This window comes from Pongo pygmaeus, chromosome 5 (genome assembly GCF_028885625.2).
Source record: "Pongo pygmaeus isolate AG05252 chromosome 5, NHGRI_mPonPyg2-v2.0_pri, whole genome shotgun sequence".
Lineage (NCBI taxonomy): Eukaryota > Metazoa > Chordata > Mammalia > Primates > Hominidae > Pongo > Pongo pygmaeus.
The window spans coordinates 27,385,001-27,410,399 of NC_072378.2; the positions used below are offsets into that span (position 1 = coordinate 27,385,001).

The 25,399-nt window shown below is 40.5% G+C and overlaps 3 non-coding genes across 3 annotated transcripts; 2 read left to right on the forward strand and 1 right to left on the reverse strand.

Moving 5' to 3' along the window:
- Nucleotides 1-13,577: 13,577 nt before the first annotated feature.
- TRNAS-AGA (transfer RNA serine (anticodon AGA)) lies at nucleotides 13,578-13,659 on the forward strand. Its single transcript has one exon. It is a non-coding gene; the product is annotated as a tRNA-Ser (tRNA).
- A 7,069-nt stretch (nucleotides 13,660-20,728) lies between these two features.
- TRNAS-AGA (transfer RNA serine (anticodon AGA)) lies at nucleotides 20,729-20,810 on the forward strand. Its single transcript has one exon. It is a non-coding gene; the product is annotated as a tRNA-Ser (tRNA).
- A 2,703-nt stretch (nucleotides 20,811-23,513) lies between these two features.
- TRNAS-UGA (transfer RNA serine (anticodon UGA)) lies at nucleotides 23,514-23,595 on the reverse strand. The gene has a single exon. It is a non-coding gene; the product is annotated as a tRNA-Ser (tRNA).
- Nucleotides 23,596-25,399: the final 1,804 nt, after the last annotated feature.

Below are 25,399 nucleotides of genomic sequence, written 5' to 3' on the forward strand. Positions count from 1 at the left end.
TGTCTCTATTACTTCGTTTTTAATCTAACACTTCTTTTTTAATCTAGAAGAAAAATGATTCATCGTGGATAAGAACTATAAAGCAGCCCCTCCCCTTCCCCATCCTCCTCCCCCTCCCCCTCCCCTTCCCCCTCCCCCTCCCCCTCCCCTTCCCCCTCCCCCTCCCTTCTTCGGTCTGCCTCTGTTGCCGAAGCTGGACTGTACTGCGGTGATCTCGGCTCGCTGCAACCTCCCTGCTTCGGGCTCCTGTGATTCTCCTGCGTCAGCCTGCCGCGTGCCTGGGATTGCAGGCGCGCGCCGCCACGCCTGACTGGTTTTTGTGTTTTTGGTGGAGACGGGGTTTCGCCCTGTTGACCGGGCTGGTCTCCAGCTCCTGGCCTCCAGTGATCTGCCCGCCTCGGCCTCCCGAGGTGCTGGGATTGCAGACGGAGTCTCGCTCACTCAGTGCTCAATGTTGCTCAGGCTGGAGTGCAGCGGCGTGATCTCGGCTCGCTACAACCTCCACCTCCCAACCGCCTGCCTTGGCCTCCTAAAGTGCTAAGATTACAGCCTCTGCCCCGCCGCCATCCCATATAGGAAGTGAGGAGCGTCTCTGCCTGGCCGCCCATCGCCTGGGATGTGAGGAGCGCCTCTACCCGGCCGCCCCGTCTGGGAAGTGAGGAGAGCCTCTGCCCGGCCACCCCGTCTGGGAAGTGAGGAGCGTCTCTGCCTGGCCGCCCATCGTCTGGGAGGTGAGGAGCGCCTCTGCCCGGCCACCCCGTCTGGGAGGTGAGGAGCGCCTCTGCCTGGCTGCCCCCTCTGTGAGGAAGTGAGGAGCGCCTCTGCCCGGCCGCCCCGTCTGGGAAGTGAGGAGCGCCTCTGCCCGGCCGCCCCGTCTGGGAGGTGATGAGCGCCTCTGCCTGGCTGCCACCCTGTCTGGGAGGAAGTGAGGAGCGCCTCTGCCCGGCCGCCCCGTCTGGGAGGTGAGGAGCGTCTCTGCCCGGCCGCCCTGTCTGGGACGTGAGGAGCGCCTCTGCCTGGCCGCCACCCCGTCTGGGAGGAAGTGAGGAGCGCCTCTGCCCGGCCGCCACCCCTTCTGGGAGGTGAGGAGCGTCTCTGCCCGGCCACCCCATCTGGGAAGTGAGGAGCGCCTCTGCCCGGCCGCCCCGTCTGAGAAGTGAGGAGCGCCTCTGCCTGGTCGCCCTGTCTGGGAGGTGAGGAGCACCTCTACCTGGCCGCCCATCGTCTGGGATGTGAGGAGCGCCTCTGCCCCGCCGCCCCATCTGGGAAGTGAGGAGCGCCTCTGCCCGGCCGCCCTGTCTGGGAGGTGTACCCAACAGCTCCGAAGAGACAGCGACCATCGGGAGTGGGCCATGAGGACGATGGCGGTTTTGTTGAAAAGAAGCGGGGGAAGTGTGGGAAAAAGAAAGGAGAGATCAGATTGTTGCTGTGTCTGTGTAGAAAGAGATGGGCATAGGAGACTCCATTTTGTTCTGACTAGGAGAAATTCTTCTGCCTTGGGATGCTGTTGATCTATGGCCTTCCCCCCAGCCCCGTGCTCTCTGAAACATGTGCTGTGTCAACTCAGGGTTAAGTGGATTAAGGGCGGTGCAAGATGTGCTTTGTTAAACAGATGCTTGAAGGCAGCATGCTCTTTAAGAGTCATCACCACTCCCTAACCTCAAGTACCCAGGGACACAAACACTGCAGAAGGCCGCAGGGACCTCTGCCTAGGAAAACCAGAGACCTTTGTTCATGTGTTTATCTCCTGACCTTCTCTCCAGTATTATCCTATGACCCTGCCATATCCCCCTCTCCGAGAAACACCCAAGAATGATCAATAAATACTTAATAAAAAAAAAAAGGAAAAAAAAAAGAACTATAAAGCAATTGTTTTGTTTGTTTGTTTGCTTGTTTCTGGCTTTTTTTTTTTTTTTTTTTTTGAGATAGAGTCTCACTCTATTGCCCAGGCTGCTGTGCAGTGGCGCAATCTTGGCTCACCACAACCTCCGCCTCCTGAATTCAAGCCATTCTCCTGGCTCAGCCTCCCGAGTGGCTGGGATTACAGGCGTGTATTTTGAGTAGAGACAGGGTTTCACCATTTTGGCCAGGCTGGTCTTGAACTCCTGACCTCGTGATCCACCTGCCTCAGCCTCCCAAAATGCTGGGATTACAGGTGTGAGCCACCACGCCCGACTTAAAGTAACTGTTTGAAGGCACTGATGAGCTATCAACCTAGGCAAGGCTTGACAAACTACAATCCTTGAGAGAAGGGAAGCACATTATATGAATTTGCACATTTGAAAGTGCTTTCCTCCTGAAGGTGTGTCCTGTATTGCACCATTGTGGAATAGACCTCATGTGGAAAGAGGCAGTTTGCTGGACTAAGGAGATACTGGTCAGAGTTTGGGGCTACTAACGTGCATAGAACTTGATGGTCAAAATTCAAGTGATGAGGGAACCACAGAGAAAGATCTCAAATTTGTATTATAAATTCTCCTTATATTACTGGCTAATTCCTAAGTTGTACCTACACAGGAAGATGTTCCAGTACAGGAAAGAGCAACTGGAAGGCTAATGATCTGTAGAGATCCAGTAGCTGCATGGTTCTAGGGAGACAGAGGTTGATGTTCATGCCTCTCCCAGTTGGAGCCCCATTGGTAAAATGGCTGTTGTTTTGAGACTTCAGAAATACTAACCCTTAGCACTAAGTGATGAACCTTTAAAGTAAGGGCCACATAAAAGGAGTAAGGCTATGCCTTCACAGCAAGGAAAAACTAAACTAGACAAATTGTAACAAAGCTTCAGTCTTTGTTGTATCCCGGAGAAACTACCAGAAGACTCTGAATGTTTGGAAATAAAGCAGTTTATGTCCTACACTCTACAGGTCAAAGAAGAAAACACAATAGAAATTTTTAAATGTTTTAAGCTGAAAGATAATGAAAATAAGACGTATCATAATTTGTTTAACGCATCTAAAGCTGTTTATAGAGAACAATTTTTACTTTTAACTACATGTATTAGAATAGAAAGATTGAAAATCAGCGATCTAACTCAAGAGACTGTAAAAAGCCAGCAATTTAAATGCAAAAAGTACAAGGAGCTATTAAAAATAAGTGCAGAAATCAATAAAATGGAAAGCAAACATACATCACAGAAAATCAACAAAGTAAAAGTTTGGTTCTTTGAAAAGATTGATAAAATGAATGTACCCTGAATAAGACTGATTTTAAAAAGAGGGTAAGATAACACATGAATACTAGCTTTGGGAATGAAACAGATTATATGTATGTGTCTGTGTGTGTGTATATATATATACATATATATATATATATATATATACACACACACACAGACACATATATATATATACACACACATATATACACCCTAAAGATATTTTAAAAACAAGAAAGAGATATTATAAATGTGTTTATGTCGATATATGTGCAACATTTGATGAAATAGATACATTCCTTGAAAAACACAATATGGCCGGGTGCAGTGGATCACGCCTGTAATCCCAGCACTTCGGGAGACTGAGGCAGGTGGATCACCTGAGGTCAGGAGTTTGAGACCAGCCTGGCCAACATGGTGAAACCCTGTCTCTACTAAAAATACAAAAATTAGCCAGGCGTGGTGGCACATGCCTGTAATCCCAGCTACTCTGGAGGCTGAGGCACAAGAATTGCTTGAACCCGGGAGGCGGAGGTTGCAGTGAGCCAAGATCATGCCACTGCACTCCAGCCTGGGCCACAGAGTGAGACTCCATCTCAAAAAAAAAAAAAAAAGAAAGAAAGAAAAAAAGACAAAGAATATGCCACAACTGACACAAAAAGCAATAGGAAATCTTTATAGTCCTATACTTATTGGAAAAATTAAATCCATAATTTAAAGAGCCACTCATATACACCTCCAGGAGTAGGTAGGTTCACTTGTGAATTCCCACATACAAGTAAGAGATAAATAATATCAGTCTTTCAGAAAGCTATTCAGAGAACCGAAAAAGAGAAAACATTGTTCAGCTAATTTAACTACACAGACATAATTCTGATACCAAAACCTAAAAAGAGAGTACAAGAACAGAATATTACAAGCCAATATTTCTTTCAAACATAGACTCAAAACTTTTTACCAAAATATCAGCAAAGTAAATAAAGCATATTATTTTAAAAGTGAAAACATCATATTCAAATGAGATTTACTCTAGAAATGGAAATTTGGTTTAAGTTTTTAAAATGTAATTTGCCACATTAATAGAATAAATATAAAAACCAAATTTTCATCTTAGTAGACATAGACTAAGCATTTGATATAATTCAATAATTCATGATTAAAAACTCTCACAATGAGAATAAAGGGGAATTTCTTTAGTCTAATAAATCTTAACTACAAAACACCTACAATGAACCTGAGTTTGGGAACATGACAAGAATGCCCACGATGATCATTTCTATTCAATACTATGGTGGCAATAGTAGCTACTGCAGTAAAATAAGAAAAATAAATGATTGATATTAATATTGGGAAATAAATAGAGTCTTCATTATTAGAAGATAACTTGATTAGGAGTGTACAAAACTGAGAAGAATTTAAAAAATGATTGGAATTAGTAAGTAAATTTAGCATGGTACTGACTTCATGGTCAATATACAAAATATCAAATATGTTCACATATACTAGCAACAAACAAATGAAAAATGAAATTTTAAAAAGTCAATTTTTGAGGATGAGTGCAGTGGCTCCCACCTGTAATCCGAGCACTTTGGGAGGCAGAGGCAGGAAAGTCTCTTGAGCCCAGGAGTTTGAGACTAGACAATATAGTGAGAGCCTATCTCTACAAAAACATTGTTTAAAAAAATTAGCCGGCGTGGTGGTGCACATTTGTGGTCTCATCTACTTGGGAGGCTGAGGTAAGAGGATTGCTTGAACCTGGAATGTCAAGGGTACAGTAAGCCATGATCATGCCACTACACTCCAGCGTGGGTGACAAAGTGAGACACTGTTTCACAAAACAACAATAACAAAAAGTTCCATTTACAACAGCATTAATAAATGTAAAAAAAGTGTGCAAAAAAACTATAATAACTAAAAAACATTACTGGGATAAATTAAAGAAGACTTAAATAAGTGAAGTGATATATCAGGTTTATAATTTGGAAGATTTAATATTGTTAGGATATTAATTTTTCCTAAATTGATCAATAGATTCAATGAAATCCCAATCAAAATACCAGCATGCATTTTTGTGAAAATTAAGTATATTTTTGTAAATGCAAAGGAATTTGAAAAATCATGTCAACATTGTAGAAGATTAACTAACCTTGAAAACTTACGCTGCCAATTTACAAAATAGGTATGTCAATTCAGTCAAGTAAGAATGATCTTTTTAATCACATAGAGTAAAAATAAACTTTGACCCCATGTCACATTATAAACAAAATTATTTTATTATATAATAGACATCAATGTGATAGAAAAAAAGATAAAATTTCTACAAGAAAACACAGTAGAACATCATGATCTTGGGCTAGGCAAAGATTTCTCAAATAGTACGTAAGGAACATAAATCATAAAATAAGATGTATTGGGCTTATTTTAAATAAGGGATGTATTGGCTGCAAAAGACAGCATTAAAAGAGTGAAAACACAGCCAAGGAATGGAAAAGGCATTTGCAGTATCTATATCTATATCTATATCTATATCTATGTCTATATCTGAAGCCATCAAATGATGAATATCTAGATTAATATCCTATATAGCCTAGGCTCGTCTCTAACTTCTGGGCTCACGAGATCCACCGGCCTCAGCCTCCCGAAGTGCTGGGATTACAGGCAGGAACTACTGCACCAGGCCCAATCTGTTTTGTTTGTTTGTTTGTTTGTTTGTTTTTGAGACGGAGTCCCACCCTGTCACTAGAGCTGGAGTGCAATGGTGTGATCTTGGCTCACTGAAACCTCCGTCTCCTGGATTCAAACAATTCTCCTCCCTCAGCCTCCCTAGTAGCTGGGATTACAGGCGCCCACCACCACACCCAGCTAATTTTTGTATTTTCAGTATACAGACAGGGTTTCACCATGTTGGCCAGGCTGGTCTTGAACTCCTGACCTCGTGATCCGCCCACCTCGGCCTCCCAAAGTGTTGGGGTTACAGGCGTGAGCCACCGTGCCCGGCCCAATCTATTTTTTAATTGAAATATTTAGTCTGTTTATATTCAAAACATATTTAGTTGAGTTTAATTGTAGCATCTTGCTATCCTTTTAATTTTAGCAATATGTTCTTCTCTCATTCTTACTGTCTTGCCTCCTTTTAGATTGAGAAGTATTTATATTGTTCTTGTTCTCCTGAATTAATTTTTATTTATACATAAAATGTTTAATGTAGCTATCTAGCACATCATTTTAAGATTTGCCCCTAGGCAGTTGACAATTTTTATGATATTGAAACTGGAACTTTTAATTTTAATTTATTTATTTTTGTTTTATTTTATTTTATTTTATTTTATTTTGTGTTTTTAGTTTTTTTGAGACAGGTTCTCACTTTGTTGCCCAGCCTGGAGCACAGTAGCACAATTTCGGCTCACTGCACCCTCCCACTCCCAGGTTCAAGAGATCCTCCTGCCTCAGCCTCCCGAGTAGGTGGGGCTACAGGTGTGTGCCACCACACCCAGCTAATTTTCTTTTCTTTTCTTTTCTTTTTTTTGAGATGGAATCTCACTCTGTTGCCCAGGCTGGAGTGCGGTGGCGTGATCTTGGCTCACAGCAATCTCCGCCTCCCGGGTTCAAGCAATTCTCCTGCCTCAGCCTCCCGAGTAGCTGGGATTACAGGTGTATACCACCACACCTGGCTAAGTTTTGTATTTTTAGTAGAGACAGGGTTTCACAATGTTGGCCAGGCTGGTCTTGAACTCCTGACCTCAAATGATCTCCCCGCCTCAGCCTCCCAAAGTGCTAGGATTAAAGGCGTGTGCCACTGTGCCCGGCCTAAACATTTATTCCAATCACTGTATGCAACTCTTTCACTTTTTTTTTTTTTTTTTTTTTTGAGTCTCACTCTGTTGACAGGCTACAGTGCAGTGGTGTGATCTTGGCTCACTGCAACCTCCACCTCCCGGGTTCAAGCTGTTCTCCTGCCTCAGCCTCCCGAGTAGCTGGGACTACAGCCGCACACCACCATGCCCAGCTAATATTTTGTATTTTTAGTAGAGATGGGGTTTCACCATATTGACCAGGCTGGTCTCGAACACCTGACCTCAGGTGACCCGCCCGCCTTGGCCTCCAAAATGCTGAGATTACAGGCATGTGCCACCGCGCCCAGCCAATCTTTTAATTTTTAATTTTCACTTGTTTGTTTTTAATATACAAATACATTTGAATTTTTGTATCTTGATCATGAAACCAGCTACCATGCTAATTCTTTTATTAATTCCAACTTTCAGATTTTTTGTTTCACTTTAGCCTCGAGAAAACCCTTTGTTGGCTGGGTGTGGTGGATCACACCTGTAATCCCAGCACCTTGGGAGGCTGAGGTGGGCGGATCACCTGAAGTCAGGAGTTCGAGACCAGCCTGGACAACATAGTGAAACCCCGTCTCTACTAAAAATACAAAAGTTAGCTGGGCGTGGTGGCGGGCCCCCGTAATCCCAGCTACTCAGGAGGATGAGGCAGGAGAATCACTTGAACCCGGGAGGCGGAGGCTGCAGTGAGCTGAGATCATGCCACTGCACTCTAGCCTGGGTGACAGAGCAAGACCCTGTCTCAAAAAAAACAAAAACAAACAAAAAACAAACAAACAAACAAAACCTTTATTATGTCTTGTAATACATCTGTTAATGAGATATTGCCTCAACTTTTGTTTGACTTAAATTATCTTTATTTTTCACCAGTCAGATCAGATTAGGGCCCACCTTAATGGTCTCATTTAAACTCAATCACTTCTTTAAAGGTTCCATCTCCATATACAGTCATATTCTGAGGTACTGGGGGTTAGGACTTCAACAGGTAAATTTTGAGGGGACACAATTCAGCCTATAACACCTTCAGACAAGGCAGGCAAACACTATGCAAAAATGGCTTCATTGCTGAAATCTTAAAACGTTAAGGAAGATCTAATATACACATACTCTTTCAGAAAATAGAAAAAATGAAAACTCTTCACAATTCTTTTTATAGGGCCAGCATAATCTTCATATTAAAACCTGACAAGGAATTACTAAAGAAGAAATTACAAGTCAATCTTTGTGTTAAACATTCTAGATATAAAACCACTAAAGACAGTAAAAGCAATCAGACCCAGTAATATGCAGAAAGAACAGTCAAATGTTAAGCTGTAATGTGTTTCAGTAACACGAATTTTTTAATATAAAAAAAATCAATCACTTTAAATTTACCACAAAGTATAAGAGAAAAAACCAAATAATCATATCAGTAGATGCAGTAAAAGTATTTGACAAAATCCAACACCACATTGGTTAAAAAAAAAAAAAGCAATCTATGTATAGATAGGAAATTTCTTAATCCCAGAATGCATATATACAAAATCCTACATTTAATATCCTAATTATAGTAAATATTTAACACTTTCTCCCAGATACTGGGACCAAGACAAGCATGACCACTATCACCACTGCTATTCAACATTGTATTGGGAATCTTAGGCCATTACATAAGACAAAGTATTAAAAGATATTAAGATTGAAATGAAGAAATAGAACTGACATCATTGGCAGATAATGTATTTATGTATTTGAAAAATCTCTAAAATCTACAAATCATTAGAATCATTAAGTGAAAATAAGTTTGCTGGGTACAAAAACCAATATTCAAATATATGTTGTTTTCATATATACTTTCAAAAAATAGACAATACATTTTTAAAATGTGATTTACAATATCAAGAACACTATCAATAACCTAATAATAAATACAATAATAAATGTAATAAAAATATGTAGGAGTGGTACATTAATAGCTACAAATCACTGTGCACATAATTTTTTAAATATCAAAATAAATGAAGGGATATAACATATTCATTGATTGAAAGGCTCAGATTCAATGTAATTGAAATAAAATATCGAAACAGGACTTTTGGTAGAATTGACAAGTTGTTTCTAAAACACATGTGCAACTGGAAAGGACCTAGAATCACCAAGGAAATCTTGCAGAGGAAGAGCAAATCTGAAGGACTTTCACTACCACATAATGAGATTTATTTTATTCTGAAGATATACTGATTAAGAAAGAGTGTTACTGACATAAAGATAGAGAGAGACCAATGAAACAAAATGGATCTACCTATGTAAAACCACATACAATGCAATACAATCCGTGAAAGAGAGATTTTTCCAAAGGTGGTGATGAATCAACTGGATATACAAAGGAGGACAATGTGGGCACTGACATCTTCCTTAAATTATTCCCTAAAAAAATTCAAGATGGATTAAAGATCCAAATGTTCAAGTTAAAACAATAAAAGTTATAAAGGGAAACAATGAACTATCTTCATGAACTTTGGCTTGGCAAATACTTCCTGTTTAATAAGCACAAAAAGCAATAACTATAAAAGAAACAGATTGATAAACTGACCTTCTTTTAGACTTCAGAACTTCAGTCATCCAAAGACACCATCAACAATGTAAAAAGGCAAAGCACAGAATAGAAGAAGATATTTGTAATACATGTTTATGACAAAGGATTCATGTCTAGTGTGATGGTTAATACTGAGTGTGGATTTGATTGGATTGAAGGATGCAATATTGATCCTGGGTGTGTCTGTAAGGGTGTTGCCAAAGGAGATTAACATTTGAGTCACTGGGCTGGGAAGGCAGACCCACCCTTAATTGGGTGGGCACCATCTAATTAGCCACCAGCGAATATAAAGCAGGCAGAAAAACTTGAAGGGACGAGATGGGCCTAGCCTCTCAGCCCACGTCTTTCTCCTGTGCTGGATGCTTCCTGCCCTGGAACATGTGAAAATGGACTAATACACCAGTCTATTACACTGGGTCCTCTTTCAAGGACACTGAAAGTTCCCCCTCAGTGCAATACTGACATTACTTTTAATCCTCTGGGTAGGCCCTCTATTTTGGCTAAACATTTCAGCTTCAACATCTGTACAGGGTATAGTAGATTGGTAGTAGCCATTTCCATCTCCTTCAAGTGAGCCTTCCTAGACCAGAGGCTAGAAAGAACAACATTTTGCCAACTCTTGCATTTAGGGTTCTTGGTGTGATTTAAGCTTTGCCTCAGGATTTTCAAATATGGAAATAAGGAGCCTTCTGTTTCTGTTGTTTTGTGTTCACAAGCATTGTCATGGACTTATTGGGGTTTTCTGCAGAGGAACGCAACATAAGGAGCATCAGTTTGCTCGTTCACATCTGGGATGTATGCTGTGCTCTGCAAAATGTGATTCTCTGGTTCCCAGACCAGCAGCAACAGAATTTGGCAACTTGTTTAGAAACGTAAATTGCTTTCTGACTGTTCTGTGTTTTCTTTGAGCCTGTATTTGTCTATTTGGCATCCATTGATCCATTTGGCATCATTGATCAGAGGGGCCAAACTATAGCCAAAGTTATTTACAACTCCTGCTATCCAGAGCCCATACTTTGAATGACCTCCTTTATCTAACTCACACACTAAGCCAATATTTCCCCTGGGGTAAATCAACTAAGGGCCAAATATCAGACAACCAGGGACAGCCTCTATATCCAAAGCCTGCCAGAATTATTCAAACTAGCCAGTTCTAAACTGTTTACCCTGATCTGCCTTGCCTTTCCCATGGAAACCCCAATAAAGACTTTAATTTATGCCTTCCTTTTCACTTCTTTCTGCCTCCTGGGTGACACTGATACTTCCCAATGTGGCCCTGCATGGTGTGTTGCACTTCTCGTTTCTAGGGAAACTGTGAATAACATTATACTTTTCTTTCAATGGCATTGACCTCTCTGTGTCTTCACTCCATCATCTTTATAAATTAAGACCTGGGCACAAATCACTGACAGACTTACCTGAAATGAACAATTCTAGTGGAAGCATCTTGATTTCCTACTTTCTTGATTGTGGGAACAACAGCCTCGATGGAGACTATTTCTTTGAGGTTATTTTGGGAACAATTCCTGCAGAATCAAATTAGAACTGATACCTTCCTCCATCCCTCTCTTCTAAAAATTTTGTAAGCCTCTATATTCTTTATTAATCCCTTATTTAAAATAGCTTGAGAGGTTTTGATTCTTAGGTACTTTTTTTATTATTTAATTTGGCCGGGCACAGTGGCTCATGCCTATAATCTCAGCACTTTGGGAGGCTGAGGCAGCTGGATCACCTGAGGTCAGGAATTCAAGGCCAGCCTGGCCAACATGGCGAAACCTCGTCTCTACTAAAAATACAAAAATTAGCTGGGCATGGTGGCGTGTGCCTGTAATCTCAGTTACTCGTAGGGCTGAGGCGGAAGAATCCTTTGAACCTAGGAGGCAGAGATCGTGCCACTGCACTCCAGCCTGGGCAACAGAGTGAGACTCCATCTCAAAAATAAAATCAATCAATCAATTTATTTATTTATTTATTTATTTATTTTTGTAGAGATGAGGGTCTTGCTTCGTTGCCCAGGCTGTTGCCCAGGTTGGTCTTGGATGCCTGGCCTCAAGTGATCCTCCCACCTCGGCCTCCCGAAGTGCTGCAATTACATATGTGAGCCACCACACCTTGCCTAAGTACATTTTTAATTGGTGTATAACACAATATTGATGCAAAAAAGTATATAAACCATAATTATACAGCTCAAGAAATTTTCACAAAGTGAACACACCTATGAACCCAGAACTCAGACTGAGAAATAGAACCATTCCCACGATCTCCAACAAGTCTCTTCATGGCCTTTCTCAGTGTAATCACCTTCAACAGTCACCTTCCTGATTTCTAACACCACAGATTTGTTTAGTTTGTTTTGAGCTACAGTATATATGAACAAAAGCATGTATGCCTTTGTGTATGGCATCACTTCAATATTATGTTTGTGAGATTCTTCCAATTTGTGTGTAATTGAAAATTCTTTGTTCTTATTGCTCTACTGTTCCTTTGTATGAAAAACAACTATCTTTTCTATTGTTGATGGACTTTGGACTGTTTTCAGTTTGGGACTAAAATGTCTAGAATAGTTTTGTTTCCTACAAGTGAACCCTGATTCATTCGTTTTACCTGAATCTATTCTGCTATGCTTTGGTCCACACATATGAATGAGGAGAAAAAAGAAAAACGATTGAAGCTATCACAAGTCTCTGTTCATTTTATTCTAGGCAAAACAAGAATTGATTCAATACATTCAGTTCATATTAATATTAATCACAGCAAGTTTCCTTTTTTGCTGATTTTTTTAAGCATGAAAAGTCTTATTTTTCAGTATTTAACTCCTTTCAAACTAGAGTTCTGAATGAATCTAATTAAAATGTTATATGCTTGTTAAAATGTGTAGACCAAATAAAAGGCATATGATATGACTATGGAAACACCTTCTATCACAACTTATATTTTCCTTTAAATTTGTATTTAGTCATTTCATAACTTGACACGATTTTTAAAGGAGATTTATGTGACTGATACTCATTTTAACAAGAAAGTTTAAATAACAGACTCCTCAGTTAAATATGGAATCTGGTTCTCTTACTCCAAACTCAGCTTAATACTCCCCTCAGAGCAGACTCCCTTTCGTTAAACCATGGGATTTCTTATAGTTGATTTTATTAATATTTCCATAGCAAAGCAATATTTCTTCACTCCCCCTTACCCTGCCTTCACTCTTCCCTTCACCCCTCTCCTCCGTTCAGATGTCACAATAGACCCCTCTGTAATCGTTCTCTTCTCCTCTGTCCACTCTCCCTTTTCTCCTCTTCCTCTACCTCTCTTTCTTCTTTAGAAAATTAGATTAAGACTCTCTATGCGGGGTAGACAAAATCACTCTCAGGTCTTAGGAAAACACTGTTATTGAGATATTAAGGTCAAAATGTAAGAGGGAGAAAAAGAAAACCTACTGAGTTTACTAAATTTAGAGCAACGCGGGAAGCCCTTGTGTCGGCCAAAACTCAAACCAGATTCTGAGCCTAAAAGACTTAACAATGTCACAACGAAGGGACACAGAGGAGACTTTTCCGCATAATTTTTCGCTCCCTCCACCCAAGACACAAATCAGCGGAAGCGATTCCGTGCCTGGAATCCCCTACGAACACCGTCATTCACCGAGGAGCTTTGGGCTCCTGGAAGTCTGAACATTCCGGATTAGAGGAGAGTTGGCCATGACTCCCCGTCGGTACCCGCTAGGTTTGGTGCCAGCTACGGCGAGTACAGAAGCTTGGCCGGTCCCGGGGCAGGCAGGCGCTCGCTGGACGTCATTCGACTGACTGGATATTTGCTGGAAACGTTAATGCTTATGCGATGAGGACTCTCTCTAATTGCAGGGCTCTCAATTACCAAGAAGTCCTGACTTCCTTTCCTAGAATTCTCATTTCACCTTAGCATTTCCAAAAAAACTCACCAAAGACAGAAGTTTGTACACGTCACTTGACACGTGATTTCACCAATATATCAAACGATGAGGTTTCACAGCTGTAGTCGTGGCCGAGTGGTTAAGGCGATGGACTAGAAATCCATTGGGGTCTCCCCGCGCAGGTTCGAATCCTGCCGGCTACGGGGTGATTTTTGCCCCCAAGTGAGCTAATTTAACTCATCTGTTTGACAGTGTGAAATTACCTAACAAGGAAATCCTTACCACCCATTTCCTACCACAAGGGTGCAAACTTCTTGACTTGTCCAGATGCCTGGCTCATTCAACCTCTACTGCCACTAGGTTCCCATCGTGCCAGTGATCCCAACATTACTTCTTATTTGCCTAAAAATAAGCAATATTTTCTATGAGCAAAACGCAGGTCTTGGCAATGCTGCCTCATTTCCTGTCTGCGAACCCCCTGCCTCGAATTTCCCTCACGGAATTGCGCCCAGGAAGAAAACAAATATTTATATTCATAAGGTATCTCTCATCTTTGTGTTCACAAATATGTGTCTCACTTGGAAAAGTAGGGCTGGGCGTGGTGGCTTACGCCTGTAATCCCAGCACTTTGGGAGGTCGAGGTGGGCGGATCGCTTGAGGCCAGTTCAAGGCCAGCCTGGCCAACATGGCGAAACCCCGTCTCCACTAAAAATACAAAACTTAGCCGGGCGTGGTGGCGCGCGCCTGTAATCCCAGCTACTCGGGAGGCTGAGGCAGGAGAATCGCTTGAACCCGGGAGGTGGAGGTTACAGTGAGCCAAGATTGCACCACTGCACTCCAGCCTGGGCAACATAGCGAGACTCTGTCTCAAAAAAAAAGGTAGGTCAGCCCCCTCAATTTGAATTTGTCTGATATTTCCTCCGAGTTATATTCAGATTATTTTGGCAGGAATACCACAGAAGCGAAGCAAGGTCCTTTACCATTCTTAAAGTCCAGTGGCACATGATCTTAATTCGTAATGATACTCGTATGTTAACTGTGATGAATTAAGATGATGTCCAGTAAGTTTCTCCACTGTCAACTTACCTTTTGTATTACTCATTACGTGATTTATGCAGCTTACTTATTTTGCATTATATTTGGTTATTTTGAAAAGTATAAGTTAAAGGAAGAAGAAATTGAAGAAGTGCATTGAATTCTGAATGTTAAATCAGCTTTTCTGTGAAGCCACCGTTGAAGTCTGTAATCGAAGAATACCCTTCTTGCGTATAAAATAAATCTGAAATGTTAATCAACATTTTAATTTAATTTTTAATTATTACCATTATGTTATTTAAATGTTAGTGTTTAAAATGTAAAATATTGATATAGATATTATTGTGCAGCAGAGTTATGCACAATTATTTCTTCAGTCACTCTACCTCACATTTGAAATAATACGTAGATGCTCACTTTCAGCTATAATTGAACATCATTTGTCTCTATTTCTTCTTTTCTTTACTGACCATATCCAAAATGTGTATATGCATAAGTGGAAGTTAAAATTAAAATACTCCATTCCCAATAGCAGCAAAAATATTAAAGTCTGACAATAAATCTAATGGCCAGGCATAGTAGCTCACACCTGTAATCCCAGCACTTTGGGAGGCTGAGGGGTCGGATCACGGGGTCAGGAGTTCAAGACCAGCCTGACCAACATGGTGAAATCCCGTCTCTACTAAAAATACAAAAATTAACTGGGCATGATGGCATGCGCCTGTAGTCCCAGCTACTCGGGAGGCTGAGGCAGGAGAATCACTTGAACCCAGGAGGTAGAGGTTGCAGTGAGCGGAGATCATGCCATTGCATTCCAGCCTGGGTGACAGGGTAAGACTCTGTCTCAAAAGTAAATAAATAAAATGAAATAAAAATAAATCTAGCAAAAGATATGCAAGAAATCTACACTTAAAACTATAAAACGTTGTTGGTGGAAATTAAATGGAGGAAGTGGAGGAAAAATAACATTTATGTCTTGTTAGACTCAGTTTCATCAAGATGAAAACTATTTCCAAATTAATCAATAGGTTCGATGAATCCCAGTCAAGTTCTGAGCCTGTATTTTTTAAAGTTTAACTAGCAGTTTCAAAAATATATTTAAAAGGTAAAGCAATTTTAGAAAACAAGAAAATCTCTAGTTTACAGATTCAAAGAAAAGAAAAAATAGAAAAAAACAAGAAAAGATTAAAGAAGATAGCAAAGTTGGAGGACTTATACAACATGTATATCATGACTTATTGCAAACCTACAATTAAGAGTTATTAATTATATATGTAAATATTAACTTTTTTTTAAATTTAAATTTTATTTTTAATTGGTACCAAACATTATCTTCACTGCTATGGTATCAACTTGGCCAGGCTGAACTACATTCCCCAGAATTTCTTTTTCTGTGTGTCTCTGGTTAGAATGGTCCCCAAGAGATATTCTTGCAGAAGATTTGAGAAAGAAAGCTAAGTAGCAGTAATTTTGTAGCTCATGCTAACTCACCTGCTGACTTATCTTGTCACATGGCAGTATTTGTGCCTGCAACTACCCCACCTTCCTATGGGTTCTCCTTCAACCTCTGTAATTTTTGAACCAAATGTTTGTGTTTAGCTTCAAGCAAAGGACCCTGTCTTCTGTAGAATACTACAACACCAAGGAGAGGCAACAAGAGCTGACACAGATTTCAGTTCATCCTGTGGGGCTCCAGTTCATGCTTGTGGGTTCCAGCTTGTTCTAATATTCCCCACTTTACCTCCTTCTTCCTTTCTTGATAACCTGCCCCACAGTCTTTATAAGGCTGAAGCTTGAAGTGCATCCCAGTGGTTCCGCTTCTTTTATTGAATCCTGACTGCTACATATCAATGACTCAACTAAATGATCAAAAACTTGAACAAATATTTTATAAAAGAAGATATCCATGTATCTAATAACCAATTATTTTTCATGGGCCTGTTGCAATTGTTGACTCTCACAGTGTTAATTATGAATAAAATTAGTTGCAGTAAAGTGTATAGTCAAGAAAAGGATCATGGAGGAAGAGGATCAGTAAACACAACTCAAAGGAAAGCATGATATCCCACCAGGATTAAAGTGAAATTTGTCATTTTAAGACCAGTGCCAAAAGGACACCTGTTTCTTCCCCATGGTAGAGTAGTAGAAAGCAGACTTACCGTACCACCTTAAACAACTAGAAAACTGTACAAAGTATATATAACAACTTTCTTCAGATAGACAATAGGCAGTGACTAATTTTGATACCTGGGAAAAGGGAACAAATGAGAAAGAAATTGCCCTATTTACTGCCTATAATCAGATTAAGAGGAACATTTAATAATGATAAAGAGGTCAATACACCAAGAAGCCACAACAACCCTACATGTATGCACCTACAAATAGTGCTTCAAAATATGTGTAGCAAAACCTGCTAAACTGCAAGGAGAAATAGAAAAATTACTCAAATATAGTTGGAAATTATATTTTTTATTATTTATTTATTTATTTATTTATTGAGACAGTCTTGTTCTGTTGCCTAGGCTGGAGAACAGTGGTGCGATCTCGGCTCACTGCAACATCCGCCTCCTGGGTTCAAGTGATTCTCCTGCCTCAGCCTCCCAAGTAGCTGGGATTACAGGTGCCCACCACCACGCCCAGCTAATTTTTGTATTTTTAGTAGAGACGGGGTTTCACTGTGTTGGTCAGGCTGGTCTCAAATTCCTGACCTCAGGTGATCCACCCCCCTCGGCCTCCCAAAGTGCTGGGATTACAGGCGTGAGCCACTGTGCCAAGCTGATAGTTAGAAATTTTAACACTTCTTTCTCAGTAATTGATAGAACAAGTAGTCTGAAAATTCCGTACGAATACAGAAGATTTGAACCACATTACCACAAATTTGACCTCATTAACATTTATATAACGCTCTTCTCAGCAATAACAGAAAACTTTCTTTTCAAGCGCTCATAGAATACTTACCAACACAGACCTTACTTTGGACTAAAAAATAAGTCACAGTAAGCTTAAAAGGACTGAAATTACAGAAAGTATATTTTCTGACTACAACAGAATTAAACCAGAAATCAATTAACAGAAATTAAACAAAATAACTTAAAACCAAATAATATATCACAAGGGAAATTTAAATTATTTTGAACTAAATAAAAATGATATCAAAATATAACAAAATGCAGCTAAAGCTTTTCATAGAAAAAAAGCTTTTATAGAAAAAAGAAAAAAAGCTTATAGAAGAAAAGTGTCCAGGTGCTGTGGCTCATGCTTGTAATCCCAGCACTTTGAGAGGCTGAGGCAGGAGGAGTGCTTGAGCCCAGGGATTTGAGACCAGCCTGAGCAGCATGGCGAGACCCTGTCTCTACCAGAAGAACAGGAAAACAGGAAAGAAAGAAAGAAAGGAAGGAAGGAAGGAAGGAAGAAAGAAAGAAAGAAAGAAGGAAGGAAAGAAAGAAAGGGAGAGAGAGAGAGAAGGAAGGAAGGAAGGAAGAAAAGAAAAGAGAAGGAGGGAGGGAAGGAGGGAAGGAGGGATGGAAAGAAGGAAAGAAGGGAGGGAGGGAGAGAAAGAGAGAGAAAGGATGGAGGGAGGGAAGGAAGGAAGGAAGGGAGGGAGGGAGAGAGAGAGAAAGAGAGAAAGAGAGAGAGAAAGGGAGAGAGGAAGGAAGGGAGGGAGGGAGAAGCCAGGCTGGTGGCTGGTGGGTGACTGTAGTCCCAGCTACTCAGGAGGCTGAGGTGGGAAGAATGCTTGAGCTGGAGAAGTGGAGGCTGCAGCAAGCAGAGATCATGCCACTACACCCCAGCTGCTCCCCAGCCTGGGTGACAGAGCCAGACCCTTAAAAAAAAAAAGTGTCAATCAATCATCTATAGTTTCACCTTAACAAACGAGAAAAATAAGAGTAAATTAAATTCAAAGTAAGTGGAAGAGAACAAATATTAAAGAGCAAAAGGGAATGAAATAGAAAAACAATAGAGAAGATCAATGAAATCCAAAAACCAGTGCTTTGAAAAGATGAATAACATCGACAAATCTCCAGTCAGACTGCTCAGAAAATAAATGTAGCAGGAAAGAAAGAGGGGACATTTACCCAGATTACACAAAAAATAAAAGAATATTTTGGATAATATGCCAATTAATTTGACAAATTAGATGAAATATATCAATTTCTCAAAAGATAGAAACTACTAAAGCCCACTCAAGAAATAATCTGAATTGTAATATAACAGTTAAAAATATAATTTATAATTAAAAACCTCTCTAAAAGCAAAATCCAAGCCTAGATGGCTTCATTGGTAGAGTCTACCAAACCTTTAAAGAGGAAATAATATCATGTGTACATAAACTTTTCCAGTTTCTGGAAAAGTAGAGAACACTTTCCTACTCATTTTGTGAATTGAATATAAGTTGATACCAAAACTTGGGGGGGATGAAGGGAAACAAAGAATATAAATGTATTTATTTTTACTGAACTGTACACTTAAAAATGGTAAAGATGGTAAATTAAACATATATATTTTACGTTAATAAAATAAGCTACCGTAAAAAATAAAAAATGAAATAGCCCTACCTCAGCAAAAACAAAGTGAACAAACACTAGATCACAATTTGAGAAAAAAAAAATACAAATCAATGTTCCTCATGAAAATAGGTGTAAATGTTCTTAACAAATGTTAGCAAATTGAATCAGCAATTTTTAAAAAGGGTGATATGCTGCGACCAAGTGGGATTTATCCTTTGAATTCTGAGAGGACTGTGCCTTTCTTTTCTTAAAGGTGTCATTTTTCCATCTCTATAAGGAAAGAGTAATCGATGCAGAGTAAGATGCTTTGATTTCAATACTCAGTAGCCCTGTGAATACACAAACTTCTCTTATTTGAACATTTTTCTTATTGTAAAAGTGGGTGGCAGCACCTCATGGAACTGCTCTGAGAGTTACATGAGATTCTGAATATGAAGGCATTTTCTAAAATGTGAAATTTAGAATAGTTAGATAGTAGCATTATTTTTACTGGTTCAATAGCCATGCCACACCACTCCTTATTTCTTCAAACAAATAACAAGGTATTACAATCATCTTGTAGTCTTAAGGAAGAGTGGGAACACTTCAAGTAGAAATACAAATAAATACATATACTTTGCTTGGAAATTTGAAAGAGAGAAGAGCTAAAAGAAGAAAACGATGAGGAGCTATGATTCAACACGTCAGATAAATTAGTGTTAACTTTTTTGTTTTTACACAACCAGTTTTTAAATGCGTAAGTATGCAATGGCATATTTTAGCCTGTTTTCCATTTTTAATTTTCCAATTACATAAATAACGCAGTCTGTTTTTCCATTTTTAATTTTCCAAGTATATAAATAATGCAGATTGTTTTTATGAGAAATGTAAAGAATACAAAAGTAATCGAAATTGATATTTTAATCTCTCACTTACATTCCATTTTGCTCTTTTGTTAGATTGGTGAGCGTCCCTTTGGGTGTTTTTAATGGACTTTAATTTGGGGGTTCATTCGATATAAATAGAACTATGTTCGCTATTTCGTGGATTAAAGTTTACACACATTTCCAAGTAAAACGATAAGAATCTAATTCTTTAACAGCTGCATAGTACCCTGTGATAGGAATGCATCACACCATTCCCTTACTGGTTAGCATATTTATACGCTATATACAAACAATGCCACACTGGACATCCTTGCATCATAACCATGTAAATCATGTAAATCACCAGCTGTTTCTGCCCAGTTTCCACTTTGATCACAGTGCTGATTTCCCACAAGTTATGCAATCGTCCACTCTGTCTTCAATTACCTACAAGTGTCCAGGGCTATCGGAAGACGGGCTGTTCAAAGGCAATGGATAAGTGGGGGCCGTAAGTTAGGGTCTCACTCCACTTCTTAATTAGCAAAGTTTAGTTCCAGTTGCAGAGACTGCACTGCCAGAGCTCAGACCGCAGCCTACTTCCGGGCTCCGACGGGCGCTCGCTCACTGTTGACTAACGTGAAGTTTGTATTCTTTGTTTGGAACGCTGATGATGCTCATCCTCACGCGGGAGTACTCTCATTCCAGTGCTCTTGTCCAGGTGGCACAGGAGGTTGGCTTTTTTTTTTTTTTTTTTTTAATCAAACTCTCGTTGTACCTGAAAGTTTGCGTTCAACTCACAAAGCCCATTTTCTTGTACCTAGACAGTATATCCTGATTTGCATTTCTTCATGTCTATAACGTGAAAAAAAAAGGTGTGACTCCTTGTAGTCGTGGCCGAGTGGTTAAGGCGATGGACTAGAAATCTATTGGGGTCTCCCCGCGCAGGTTCGAATCCTGCCGACTACGAGTTCTAGGTTTTAGATAACGAACAAGATAAAATTTAGAAGAAAGAAATTTAAACCAACTCACGTGTTGCGAACTGAATTTGTTTGGTACTTTCCCGATCCTGAAACCCCACAACAATGGAGGGTGGAAGTTATTGAATGCCTACTATTTTCATTAAGATTATGGGTGCCTTAATTAGTAGATACCTAATCATTTTCCCTTTAGCGGTACCTTTGCACGGTTCTCGGGGACGCCTCGCGTTTCCCTGCCCTCCAAACCCTCCTGAAGCCTATACTTGTTACAAGTCTTGATAGTGCTTTCCTCTTCATGGAAATTTAGTCCTAGTCAGAAGTCCAAGTCTTTGGTCAATTATCAGTTTCTGTGGAATCAATGGTTCAACTGCTTTGGTCACCCGGTCTCGCTGGTTGCAAATGACTAGAAACACTGTCAGAGATCTCGACACCACCACAATCGAAAGAGCAGGCTGTCCTGACAGACCCCGTCGTTTTGGCTCAGGCGGCAGATTAAAGTGTAAATTCGCCAAGTATAATCAGTTTAGTAGAATATAAACTTACAGACTTAAAAAAGTGGACAAGAGTATTTCAGTTTATTAGAGGTAGTCAAAATACACTGGCAGTGAGTTCTTCCTCGTTAGTATCGTGGTGCGTATCCTCGCCTGTTACGGGAGAGACCGGGGTTCGATTCCCCGACGGGGAGAAAAGTCTCGTTTTGCGTCTTCTGCCCACTGATGGCCCCTACCTGGCTCTGAGGGCAGAGCTGCGGTGGGACCCCTCTGCCATTCCTCTTTAACTGCCACTGGACCCTCTCGACTTTCCTCACTCCTAAGACCAGCTGCTCTGATCAGAGAAACATTCCAGTCAATTCTGAAACCTCAAAGTCATAGTTACTTTAAGGCCCATAGGAGAATCTGGGTTTAAATGACACAAAATGTACTCATTAAAAGTTATCGATAATACAGTTGTCTAGCATCTGCCTCTTATTTGCATGGTCAAAAATCTCATGTAAATGTTCAAGTCCTCCATCCTTCTGGACATCAAATCCTGGAATGAAGATATCGACATGGCCCAGCCAGGGGCTCGTGTGTGCTCCAGCTGCAATGGCTGACCTGGGCAACTCCAAACTATAGAATCCACAAGATGTCGATCAAATGTGTGAGGGAAGATGACAAAGTGGCCACAGACTTTTGAGGAGATTCCCAAGTTTCAGGAGCACATGAGGAATGTCAACACTGCTGCTTTCAACAATATCTGAAGCTTCAGGCAATGTGTTAGTGAATGTATGTCAGATTTAAAATAAAAATTGAGCTACCTGAAATGGGGGGGTACTTAAAAAGCCATAGCGATCAGGACAATGTGATACTTGCTCAGGGGGTGTAAATTGGCTCAATCACTTGCAAGAATGACTTAACATTATATATTAAAGCTTTAATGTATACATGTACTGTGACTCTGTAATTCCACCCATAAGTATATCTCTCCAACAAAAATATTTATTTATATTCACTGAAATACATGTACAAGAATATTCGTGGCAGCACTAGTTATAATAGCCAAACTGGAAACAATCCAAATGCCTCTGAGGTGGAGTTGGACTTTAAGAAGTGCCTTGACATTAGGGGCTGATTTCAAAGAGTGGAGATAGTGGAAAGTTGCCTGTCAGAACAAGAGCAAGGGCATTTAAGGGTTGCTAAGACAGAGGAAACTCAGAATAAAAGTGGGCAAGAGGGGTGAGAACATTCCTATATTTGGCACCCTGCTAGCTTCTCTTTTGTTCCATTCCTTCTATCTCCTGGCCTTTCTCCTCTCTTCCGTTTTCTTGTTTTTCCACATCTTTTCTTTTCCTCCCTCAACCTTTTCTTCCCAACTTTATTCTGTACGAGAACCAAAGTACTGAGTGTCTGAAGTTACACTTTGTTTCCTGAATCTACTGTAAAGCCCAGATAAGTGTTGTTGGTCTTCGAATGTGCTGGAGAAGATAGGAAGAATAGACTGGGGCCAGAGAACTTCACCTGGAATTTTTCTAAGCTGTAAGATGAAGGCATTTAACAAAATCAATAGAATAAAAATAATAAGGGCTTGGCAGCCAGAGGTTAGCTTTAACATCCACTTCCTGTGGTTTAATAAACCTTTCCTATTCTTGAGCTCTCGAATTTTTAGGCTGAGAAGATACAGTGTGTGTGGTAATGTCTACAAACCAACGATTTATATTGAAGCTACAATCACAATCATTGTTATTGCTGCAAAACAGATAATGCATTGTTGCTGTTGAATGACAGTCCCTAAACTTGGGCTAACAAAACACTTAATACGCAATAGGCAAAATCTTCACACCCCAGACAAGCAACTTAGACTTCTCTACAGAGAAAACTCGATGGAGTCTGACTTCGATTCTCAGAGCTTGTAGGTGAGGAAAAGAGAATTGCCTTCCTGAAATCAGGATTAACGTTAGGTGGTGTTTACACCACAATAGATTCTCTCTTAACTCGAGACACGGTTGTCTCGGATGTATGTTGGAGGAGGAGGAAGATACTGGACTCAGAGAAAGAGGTAAACTACAACGCCAGGTTAACAATGATGATGACAGCTAGAATGCAGAGTTCAACGCAGTGTTACCAAAGGAGATGACACAACTGTAATCCAGGAGGCTCAGTTGCCTTTGGGTTGCAATTTGAAGGAAACTATTTGGGAGAAGTCGGGCTAAAACCGTAGCCGGCAGGATTCGAACCTGCGCGGGGAAACCCCAATGGATTTCAAGTCCATCGCCTTAACCACTCGGCCACGACTACGCACCTCTGTACTACCCTTGGTTTAAACTTTTGAAGATGTGAGCAGTGTGCCATTCTTGGGTAGTGTGGTAAGTAGATACTACAGTAAAAGATGTTTTGGTGCCTGGTTACTAAGTCTAGTAACAAAGAATTTTCTAGGTGCATTAAGAGCTTCCAGCTTTTGGATGAAATAAGTTATCCATAGTGAATTGGAATTCAGTTGAGAAAAGTGGAGTTCAAAGGAGCATTCCGCGACAAGAGACTTGGGTTTTCTCTCCCCCTAGAACTCCACTTGCTAGTCACGGTTGATGCACCTGTTCACAGGTATTTGTGAGAAACCAGCAGAAAGGCAGTTTGGAGCTGAGGGTCTGATCCTAGTAGCTTCACACCCTCAAATGACAATGGCACAGGAAACCTGCTAGAGGAAATTTGAAGGAATTATGACCTTGGAGTCATTTGCTTTTGCTTTCAGTATTGAATACTAAACCAGAAATATCTTCAACAGCTTTGAACTGCTTTGTCCTTTCTCGGGCTTAAAGAATTCGTTGAAACCCAGTTTGAGCAGGGGTGCAGGATGAGAAGGGGCAGGGAAGACCTAGCTCTCATGGACCCTCTGAAGAAAAAGTTGATGGGAAGGTCTCCATCCTCTCAGGAAAAGCTAACTCCTTTTCACCTTCCCCAGGGAGGGAAGCAGGCAGTCCCAGGAGCCAGGGGAATATGGAGAAGCTTAGATAACATGTTTTCTAAAATTTTTCAGCTTGAGAACTTTCTCTGTCCCTCCTAATGTAAAAGAGCTTGTGAATGCCACATTAAATCTAGCTATATTAATACCTTTTTCCTCCCTAGGATTAAAGACTGTTGGTTCAGGAAAACACTGCTGAACCAGGCTTTTATTATTTATTCTTTAATGGGGAATCTCAGGGATTACCGCTTTGAGTTCTGGGAATTGAAATGCTTGGCCAAAGTACCACCAAGTAGTTTCAGACAGACTTTCAGATACAAAAGGGAGAATCCCTTTTACATGAGACCCTCGAACTCTCTTGCAGATACAGTTTTCCCACATTCATTTTCATTTAAGGCAGACAAAAAGGCAGTTGCTCCTGAAGTGAATTGCATTGTGTTGCCCAGAAAGATATGTTGAAATCCTAACCTGTGGTACCTGTGAGTGTGACCTATTTGAAAACAGTCTTCGCTGATTTAATCAAGTTAAGAGAAGGTCATGCTGGATTCAGGTAGGCTCTAAATCCAGTAATCCAGTGATTGCTGTCCTTATAGGAAGTGGGAAATTTAGAGACACAGACACATAGTCACCAGTTCAAAAGCTATGTTGAGAGGGAGGCAGAGACTGGAGTGACGCAATTACAAACCGAGAATGCCAAGGATTTTCTTCAACCATCAGGAGCAAGGAAAGAGGTCTCAGATTCTCCCTCAGAGCACCTAGAAAACAATCAACCAGGCCAAAATCTTGAGAATAAGTCTGTCTTTTTAAGTTACCCAGTTTATGGTAATTTGTTAGGGCAGTCTTAGGAAACTAATCAGCTCCCTTACCCATGTTCTTGGAACAAGATCCTTGCTGTTGTTGCCTTAGCACTTCTCCATTCCACCAGGAAGCTCGTGCAAATGGTGACTCACTTCTTTTTTTCTTTCTTTTTTTTTTTTTTTCCTTGAGATGGAGTCTCGCTCTGTCACCAGGCTTGGAGTACAGTGGCAGGACCTTGGCTCACTGCAACCTCCAACTCCCTGGTTCAAGCGATTCTCCTGCCTCAGCCTCTTGAGTAGCTGGGATTAGAGGTATGCACCACCATGTCCAGCTAATTTTTTTTTC